The sequence below is a fragment of the Melanotaenia boesemani genome, chromosome 15 (genome assembly GCF_017639745.1).
Source record: "Melanotaenia boesemani isolate fMelBoe1 chromosome 15, fMelBoe1.pri, whole genome shotgun sequence".
Taxonomy (NCBI): Eukaryota; Metazoa; Chordata; class Actinopteri; order Atheriniformes; family Melanotaeniidae; genus Melanotaenia; species Melanotaenia boesemani.
The window spans coordinates 33862956-33873180 of NC_055696.1; the positions used below are offsets into that span (position 1 = coordinate 33862956).

General features: G+C 40.3%; 1 long non-coding RNA gene across 1 annotated transcript; it reads left to right on the forward strand.

The window, feature by feature from the left end:
- Positions 1–321: 321 nt before the first annotated feature.
- LOC121654871 lies at positions 322–3731 on the forward strand. Its single transcript, XR_006013039.1, has 3 exons — positions 322–363; positions 467–548; positions 3720–3731. It is a non-coding gene; the product is annotated as an uncharacterized LOC121654871 (long non-coding RNA).
- The last annotated feature ends 6494 nt before the right edge of the window (positions 3732–10225 follow it).

The window sequence follows — 10225 nt, forward strand, 5'->3', positions numbered from 1 at the left end:
CTTATAAATGAAATATTTTTCAGCTTTCTCAGTCAAAAAATACTAAAATGGCTTAATATCTTCACGCAATGTGTTTCAGATTTGCATAAACCCCAGCGCACACTATGGTCCTCAAAGTGTTTTCTTCTATTACTATTGCTTACTTTCAAGTTTAGCAACTTGAATGTTTTCATTAGTGAAGATGATGTGCTCCAGTGGCTTGCAGGACAAGCAGAAATTTTAAGGTTTGCATCACCAGAGACGACCTTGTTCAGAGAGGCTTCCTTCAGTCAGAAGAAGGGCTCCCAGCTAACAAACTCCATGTGACTGTGATCCAAGCGGCTGGAATTGACACTGGTGCTTTAAGCAAAGAGTTTTTGACTGGTAATGTCATGTAACTTGTAACAAGCTCAGACACTGAACAGTAATGAATCAGTTCTGTGTAAATTATTGACTTGTATTACCTATCATCTTGTTTTGTGTTTAGAAATGATGCATGGTACCGAGAGACGACTGTTTGAGGGCTGTGCCAAAAAGGGAAAATGTCCAGTCGACTCCATTAGTGACCTGTGGTTTCTACAGGTTTACATTTTTTTCCTTTTTTTGTTTTTTTTTTTTGCCAGTTTTTCAACATTCTGAAGAAATTGTAATTTATTTTTACACAGGACTTCTCAAACTCGAAAGAAAGGACCATATAATCTGGTAACATGGTCACATTTTCATGTGACTATATGAACATTGTAAAAGATTTTAAGGCTGCATTTGGTATGAAAGTTTTGTACTGAGTCTACAGTCCCAGTAAAAAAGCAAATAATTTTTATCACTATGTCATGTTTCCTTTTCTTAACAGAGCGATTGTTCTGCATGCTACAATGCTTTTGTAGGGGTAAGAATGTTGAACATTTCCCAGTGAAGATGATGATGGGGTAAGAATGTTGAACATTTCCCAGTGAAGATGATGATGGGGTAAGAATGTTGAACATTTCCCAGTGAAGATGATGATGGGGTAAGAATGTTGAACATTTCCCAGTGAAGATGATGATGGGGTAAGAATGTTGAACATTTCCCAGTGAAGATGATGATGGGGTAAGAATGTTGAACATTTCCCAGTGAAGATGATGATGGGGTAAGAATGTTGAACATTTCCCAGTGAAGATGATGATGGGGTAAGAATGTTGAACATTTCCCAGTGAAGATGATGATGGGGTAAGAATGTTGAACATTTCCCAGTGAAGATGATGATGGGGTAAGAATGTTGAACATTTCCCAGTGAAGATGATGATGGGGTAAGAATGTTGAACATTTCCCAGTGAAGATGATGATGGGGTAAGAATGCTGAACATTTCCCAGTGAAGATGATGATGGGGTAAGAATGTTGAACATTTCCCAGTGAAGATGATGATGGGGTAAGAATGTTGAACATTTCCCAGTGAAGATGATGATGGGGTAAGAATGTTGAACATTTCCCAGTGAAGATGATGATGGGGTAAGAATGTTGAACATTTCCCAGTGAAGATGATGATGGGGTAAGAATGTTGAACATTTCCCAGTGAAGATGATGATGGGGTAAGAATGTTGAACATTTCCCAGTGAAGATGATGATGGGGTAAGAATGTTGAACATTTCCCAGTGAAGATGATGATGGGGTAAGAATGTTGAACATTTCCCAGTGAAGATGATGATGGGGTAAGAATGCTGAACATTTCCCAGTGAAGATGATGATGGGGTAAGAATGTTGAATATTTCCCAGTGAAGATGATGATGGGGTAAGAATGCTGAACATTTCCCAATGAAGATGATGATGGGGTAAGAATGTTGAACATTTCCCAGTGAAGATGATGATGGGGTAAGAATGTTGAACATTTCCCAGTGAAGATGATGATGGGGTAAGAATGTTGAACATTTCCCAGTGAAGATGATGATGGGGTAAGAATGTTGAACATTTCCCAGTGAAGATGATGATGGGGTAAGAATGTTGAATATTTCCCAGTGAAGATGATGATGGGGTAAGAATGTTGAATATTTCCCAGTGAAGATGATGATGGGGTAAGAATGTTGAACATTTCCCAGTGAAGATGATGATGGGGTAAGAATGCTGAACATTTCCCAGTGAAGATGATGATGGGGTAAGAATGTTGAATATTTCCCAGTGAAGATGATGATGGGGTAAGAATGTTGAATATTTCCCAGTGAAGATGATGATGGGGTAAGAATGTTGAATATTTCCCAGTGAAGATGATGATGGGGTAAGAATGTTGAACATTTCCCAGTGAAGATGATGATGGGGTAAGAATGCTGAACATTTCCCAGTGAAGATGATGATGGGGTAAGAATGTTGAACATTTCCCAGTGAAGATGATGATGGGGTAAGAATGTTGAATATTTCCCAGTGAAGATGATGATGGGGTAAGAATGCTGAACATTTCCCAGTGAAGATGATGATGGGGTAAGAATGTTGAACATTTCCCAGTGAAGATGATGATGGGGTAAGAATGCTGAACATTTCCCAGTGAAGATGATGATGGGGTAAGAATGTTGAATATTTCCCAGTGAAGATGATGATGGGGTAAGAATGTTGAACATTTCCCAGTGAAGATGATGATGGGGTAAGAATGCTGAACATTTCCCAGTGAAGATGATGATGGGGTAAGAATGTTGAACATTTCCCAGTGAAGATGATGATGGGGTAAGAATGCTGAACATTTCCCAGTGAAGATGATGATGGGGTAAGAATGTTGAATATTTCCCAGTGAAGATGATGATGGGGTAAGAATGTTGAATATTTCCCAGTGAAGATGATGATGGGGTAAGAATGTTGAATATTTCCCAGTGAAGATGATGATGGGGTAAGAATGTTGAACATTTCCCAGTGAAGATGATGATGGGGTAAGAATGTTGAATATTTCCCAGTGAAGATGATGATGGGGTAAGAATGTTGAACATTTCCCAGTGAAGATGATGATGGGGTAAGAATGCTGAACATTTCCCAGTGAAGATGATGATGGGGTAAGAATGTTGAACATTTTGTGATCTCTTTAGCTAGGATCTAAAAAAAAAGTAGCTATGAAACTGTATGATGTAATGGTATCTGTACATCAATGTCTTTTTTGTTTCTAACTTTATTTCCTTACTTTTCTGATTTTGAAACAACTACTTTTATATATATTTCTGTCAGTTAATATAAATACTGAACTGTTGGCTTTTTTCAACAATGTCCTCCAGTAGTAACTGGTTGTTGCTCTTTTTCCTTTTTCTCATTTTAGCTGGATGCTGAATAATAATGAACATCCTTGAACCTGAGCTGAGTTCAAGGTAGAGATGTGACGTTCATGAACGAATTGATTCTTTTAAACGACTCTTTTAAATGAACGATGGGAACCGATTCACAGCTGTGAGCCGTTCATTTTATATACTAATTTTTGACACTGCCTTCATCAAATCAAATCAAATTAAACTTTATTTAAAAAGCTCTTTTCATGCCATCGGCAACACAAAGTTCTTTACATGATTAAAAACATAAGAATAAAAACACTCAATGAAATCTTTCACACAGTCACACACATACGTATACACACACACACACACACATGCCAAGCCCAACCCCCCCTTCAGCTAAAAATGACTGAATGAATAAATAAGTAAATAAGAAGTAGTACAGTTGAGTAACATGAAAATAAAATAAATAACATGTGACATGTGATGTCCAACACGCTCCGTTCATGTGAAGCATCTGTGGACAGAGAGAATTGTTTGGAAACAAATACTGTGAGTTCTATCCAAAACATTTACTAGAATTTACACTGACTGCTCAGGTTTCTCCTTTTTTATCTATATTTTTCCTATAGTTCTTTAATCTTGTATAGTAGATTTTATATAGGTACATATTTTGATTGTCATTCTTATATATTGTAAAATTTTGTGAGATATTGTGAGAACGAGCCAGTCTTTTGAACGGCTCTTTGAAAGGAAAAGCTCCTCAAGATCCGGCTCCCTTGAAAGAGCCATAAATCCCATCTCTATTTCAAGGCACGCCAAAGAAAATGACATCATCAACTTCTTTCAAGACTTCCTGCAAAATATTGAAGCATCAGGTTTGAAAAGTCAATCCATTCCTGTTACTGCTGGTGACGGATTATTGTCAGTGCAAACAACAGATAAACCGCCACTTAGAAACAGATTCTTAACAGATTCTACGACAGTAGTAGTTAAAAATTTCCTCCTTTGACTCACATAAAACAACCTTTTTACATGTCATTTGATATTTTTTCTAAACAAAATGCACAAACCAGAATACACTTCCCAACAAACTGAACTGAAACAAGCGATTGAACACTGAGATAATAAACACTGAAAGAACTAAAAGCTGTTAGAATATCTGCTTTTGTGCTGTGAAATGTTTTATATAATGTATTCTAAATAAAAGGGTTAGAATTAATCAGGCAGTTAGAATAAGGATGACTTAGTCATAGACAATGTTGGCCTCTGGCAATGTTATGAGCCATTTAATATGTTTTTATTGACCAGGTCAAGATGAAGACAAAGACGGACGTGGACCTGGGACTACAGAAGAACAACCAAGAAGGACATTGGGACAGCAAATCCAGTCACTCAGAAATGTCTGTCCCAGCAGTCATGCAATGGCTGACTGGACAAAGACACAAACCCTGTCTTCCATCAGAGAGAGCAGATTTTAAAATACACGTTAGATTTGAACACCTGGACCCCACATCTGTTACCCACTTGTAAGTGCCTGCACAAATACAGTCGCTTTTCCTGCTGCACACATGAATACATGCACCGAGTTTAATGGTATCATGGCGGTAGCAATCACAATGTTTAGAGTTTGGCCGAGTGTAGGGTTGATAGTTAGAACCAACCAAATCCCGCGCAGTAATCCGGAGTAATGCTGTAGATTTCTTGGGTAAGTAAATAAAAGTCTTACAGGACTTTAACAGAATACTGAGAAAGTAGTTCATGAACATATTAACTAACACTGATGAGTTCATTCATGACATTTAATATTTTTTTGATTTACAGAAAATTACTGATGCAGCTGATGTTACAGTTAAAGTTTGATTTGTACAAGAACAGCTTCTGTTTGTTTTCTGATCACTTTTGAAAAATCCTATTGAGGACTTTTTTTTCAAATACCATTGTTTATGAGAGGTTTCAAAATCTCAAACATTTTCTGACATGTTGTAATAGTATTTTTCCACGACCAGAAATTTTATGTCCTGTGTCAGAGCGTCAGAACTTTTGTTGTTGAAGTGAAAAACATGGTTGCAGTTGAATAAAAGAGTATTTCACTTTTGAAAGGATGCCAGTAAATTGATTTGAGCATTTAAGACATGACATTTCAAACATGTTAAATTCTTTCAAATTACAAAATCATGAATGCCTCTCCAACAGGATGTGTGAATATTACATAATTCATGTGCTAAGGATATTTGATGACATTTTAAATACTTGTGCATGCAATTCTCTATAACAAACAAGAAAAATACTTAATACTACATGAACACTCCTACAGCTTTTGAAAGGCAAACATCTCTTCCAAGAGGACTTTCTTGTTTCTATACTGCACTGTTAAAACATTTAACACAAATAAAAGCATTTACTAAGCACCTCGCTTACGCTACAGAGAGTGTGTCATGATGTGTTTCTGGATGTGACATTACATAGTTTAGTACAGCTTGGTGGAGGTCCCCTCCATTGTCGAGGGAAGGTGGATTAATGGCCGCCCTCGGTCTTGCCATGGTCTGTGGTACCAAAGGGCACTGGACTGGTGGCAGGATCACCCCACCAGCACTCTGCTCTCAAGCAGTCAAGGTCCAAGATTGCATGTTCCTGAATGTCCCGAAGGAGGGATAAATTATGTTGAAAAACCTCAAACCATTAATATTTCATGGAACAGAAGCTTTGATAGGAGGAGAAGAAGAAATCCTCTGGTCCAAAGCTGGTTAGGAGTCAGGTTTTGTTCTGTGCACAGTGGATGATTATCCCACCCATCAGAAAAGATGTCTCAGTCTTTCTGAAGGCGTTCCACAAAAACGTACTGGGCACAGAATAAGAGCAGCCTTCTTCAAAGCTGTGAAGCAGCTCGTAATAAACATCCAGACATCACGCCACAAGCGCTCAACCCTGCAAGATTAAGGGTATCAACAGAAAACAAACAAACAAAAAACTTTAGAATGGTATTTGTTTGATTATATTAGATAAATATTCAGTTTTAAAAAAAGTAATGTCTTAGGGTGAATCCCATTTCACCCCTTGGCCCTTCCCCTTCGTTTTGCGCGGTCACATGTAGAGGTAGGGGTGTCCCAATTCCTTTTAGGACAGAGGGGTAGGGGTAAGGGGTAGGGCTATATACCCCTTCAAACGAAGATTTTTCAGAGGCCCACTTGAAACGGAGGGGTATGAAAAATTTCCTGTTCTATATGAGAAAGCAAGTGTTTCTACGCACATCACGCTTTCTTGAGGTGCAGGACAACACACACTCGCGCTAAAAAAAAAAAAAAAAAAAAAGCCACAGAGAAAAGAGAGTATACCAGCACACACAATTAATTTTAATGGCATGCAAAATACGTACATTACGTCCCACATATGCCTGTCGATAAGCAATAAGTCAATTAATTGCACGGTAACGAAAAAATGAGCGCAACAAGTTTGCCGCCGCGATAGTTTTCATTAGCCCCCCATCTTACTGCACCATAGACTGTGTATGACAACAGGTTTCACTATGCAGTATCTGGACTGAACTTTCTTGTGGAGTGATCTCTCTCATGTCATGTTTGACAGCAGCATGTAGCAGCACGAGACCGTGGTGAACCACTAACCTGTGCGAGCCGGTACGCTGCATTTGTTTACAGGGCTACTCTCACGCATCGGCCGTTAGACTCGTGCATTTGAGTGGCTTCTTACACTCTCACGCTAAACCTCTGATTTCTCACGCTGGAATACACTTTAAGAGCAATGCCGGCTAATGGAGAGGTTCTAGAGGATTCCCAGTGGGCCGCATTACTTTTGTGCCGGTGTCCCGGCGTATATGTCAAAAAGACGCAGCGTTCGCTCACTTTCAGCTTCACAAACAGCAACGATGCACAATATAGTTTTTCCTAGTTTTTTTAAATACAGCCGGCAGTTTTGCTGGTTTTTCCTGTTTGAGCCCCATGTTTAATATTTTTTAATATATTTATTGTTTTTTTTTTATTTAAAGTTTCTTCCAGTTCCTGTGTAAAATGTTCTTTAGTGACTACTGATGACGTATGTGACTGTTGAAGGGGTGTCCCAATTCGTAGGGGTGGACTTTTCAGCCCTACCCCTTCTAGCTCCATTTTAAGGGGTAAGGGGCAAAGGGTAGGGCCAAGGGGTGAAATGGGATTGGGCCTAAGTTTAGTTTAGTTTAGTTTATTTGCCATTTGCAGAAGGAAACCACATTGGAAAAAACAGTTGCAAGGAACTCAAAGTGCTTTGTCACATTTAACAGACAAACAACCACAAGCCTGAGAACAAAGAGCTGAACATAATATAGTAAAACCAGACCATATCCAGGCCTATCTTCACAATTTTTCATAAATGTTGCAGTTTTTTAACCGTTTCATAATTCTTTTTTTCTCCTGTTTCTTGCTGTGCAGGTATGTTTAATTAAAATCATCCACTACATTGTACCCACAGAACTAATTCAACTTTTTTCAGCTGAGTTTTAAGGTAACTGACCATCACTGCTTACAGCAATTGTTTCTTTCATTAAGTCATTTTATACTTTCCAACCCATGCAGTTATGGATGCACCAAAATCAGTATCAGGTATCGGTCCAACAGTATGTGCGTGTACTTGTATTCATAAGTATTCCATTACTACAGATACCTGATACCAATGTGAAAAAACTAGCTCTGCCAAAATGAACACATCTGTTGAATTAATGAGTATTTTTATGCATTGAAAAACAAAGTTATTACTAAATTTGGCTTTATCTGGGCGAGAGAAGCTTATTTTAACATGTAATAATAATGGATTAGATTTATATAGCGCTTTTCAAGGCACCCAAAGCGCTTTACATTGTGAATCCATTATTCATCCACTCCTCACTCATACCTGGTGATGGTAAGCTACGTGTGTAGCCACAGCTGCCCTGGGCAGGCTGACGGAAACGTGGCTGCCAGTCTGCGCCTACGGCCTCTCCGACCATCACCGAACATTCATCCACACATTCATACACCAGCGATGCCAACACTGGAGGCAAGGAGGGTTAAGTGTCTTGCCCAAGGACACAACGACAGATGACTGCGGGAGTGGGAATCGAACCGCCAACCTTCCGATCATTGGACGACCTGCTCTACCGCCTGAGCCACTGCCGCCCCTATTATTTTGACATGTAGGTGCCTTGTGGTGACTGTGGTGAATATAATCCACCAAAAACCACTTCACCCTCCTTATTTGAGACACTTCTGACAGTTTTCAACCTTTCTGTTTAGAGGATGGCAGGATGACCCATTTCCTTACCAGTGAACTGTAAAAGGATTTATTAGTACTCTTATTGGTACTCTGTATTGGCAAGTACTCAAATGTAAGTACTTGTACTTGGTTTGAATAAATGTGGTATCAGTGCATCCCTACACAGAATTCACAACTGCTAACAAATATGAAGGCTCACTGTGTACGAAGCATACCTGCTTAGTTCATGGTTTGTAGCCACGGTGAGTGGGGACCTCTGACAGGGTATATACTCTTCTAACAACACAGCCTAAATGTGCCATTCTTTCCAAGATCCCTGCAGAATCCACCCTGCATAGATGCTAAAATCTGCTCCCATCTGAAACTGTGTCCCGTTGCTAGCAGTTCCCCCATCATATGTGGCAATCTCCATTTAACTGAACAAACAAGATCATCCAGCTCCTCATCTGTGAGATTGCTATACGATGCTTTTACTGAGTCCATATTCTTGCATCCTTCGAAACACTGTTCTTCTGCAGACACCCAGGAGCTTAGCTATACCGGGGATTAACAGTTTCATGCTGAATATGAAAAGTTTAGGCTGCCCACTAACATTTGTTACGTATTGTAACCCCAGCTTCTATGAGTATAGGCACAGCCCTTTAAGGCTAATATCTATTGGGTATATCCCTCCACGCCCACCTGCTGGATGGGACCCACCTTGGCCTTGAGTATAAATTAGGATGAGACCAGACTATCGGCTCCCATAAAACAGCTTTTTCCTCAGCCGTTCTAGGAGCCAGTGAGCCCCACAGCTTAAAGGGCTGCGCCTGTACTCACAGAAGCTGGGGTTACAATATGTAACCAACGTTCTATTTCGTATAGGCTTCGCCCTTTAATACTAATCGCTGTCAGGTTAAAGGCAAAGCAGGATGTAGTTTATGCCTCACTGGGTCCATACAGTACCATGAGCACAAACACACCTGCATGTAATAACCCAGAAAAGGAAGGGTGGAGAAGGGCTGGAGGCATAGGGATTGTTGGGGGAGGGGAGTCATCCGACTCCCGCCCAGCGTGGAAGATGTCCACTGCAGTGTCCAGGTTGTATTCTGGTGCAAGGAAAACATCCTCGGCTGTAGTGGTGAAGAAGTCCACCCTGCATTGTTTCTCCTCCAGGGGAAGAAGCTTGCAGAAAGGGCAGGAAGCCTGGGGGGTCAATGCCAAGCCGGCATGGTGAGCGCCGAGGCAGCCTTCGCATTTCCCGTGGCTGTCTGTGCTGAGGATGTAGCCGGTCTGGCAGACCGGGCACTGGCGGACATGAAGAAGGTGATGATGATCGTGGATCAGGAATCAGTTCTGCTAGCATGCATAGCTAAAGAAAAATGGGAGCCGATTGTCCAGTCTCGTCCTAATTTATACTCGAGGCCGAGGTGGGGCCCACCCAGCAGGTGGGTGTGAACTAAAGTTTTCAGTACTGAGCGTGCGCCTGGAGGGATATACCCAATGGCGATTAGCCTTAAAGGGCAAAGCCTGTACGAAACAGAACAGTGTGGATAACCTCCACAAGAGAGGAAACGGCAGGTTTCCCTGCCTCTTGCAAATTAATTAGTCTCAAATGATCAGATAAGGCATGAACGACATCTTGTGGCAGAGTAACAACATGAACAAAAGAGTCTACAAGTTCCATTTCATGACTTATAACATAGTGTAAATAGTCCAAATCCACAGGCTGCCGCCGAGTAACGTCATGAAGCCTTCTGAGGGTTCTCTCCATAAACTGCCTTCCAATCAACAGTGTCTGTAATTAACATTT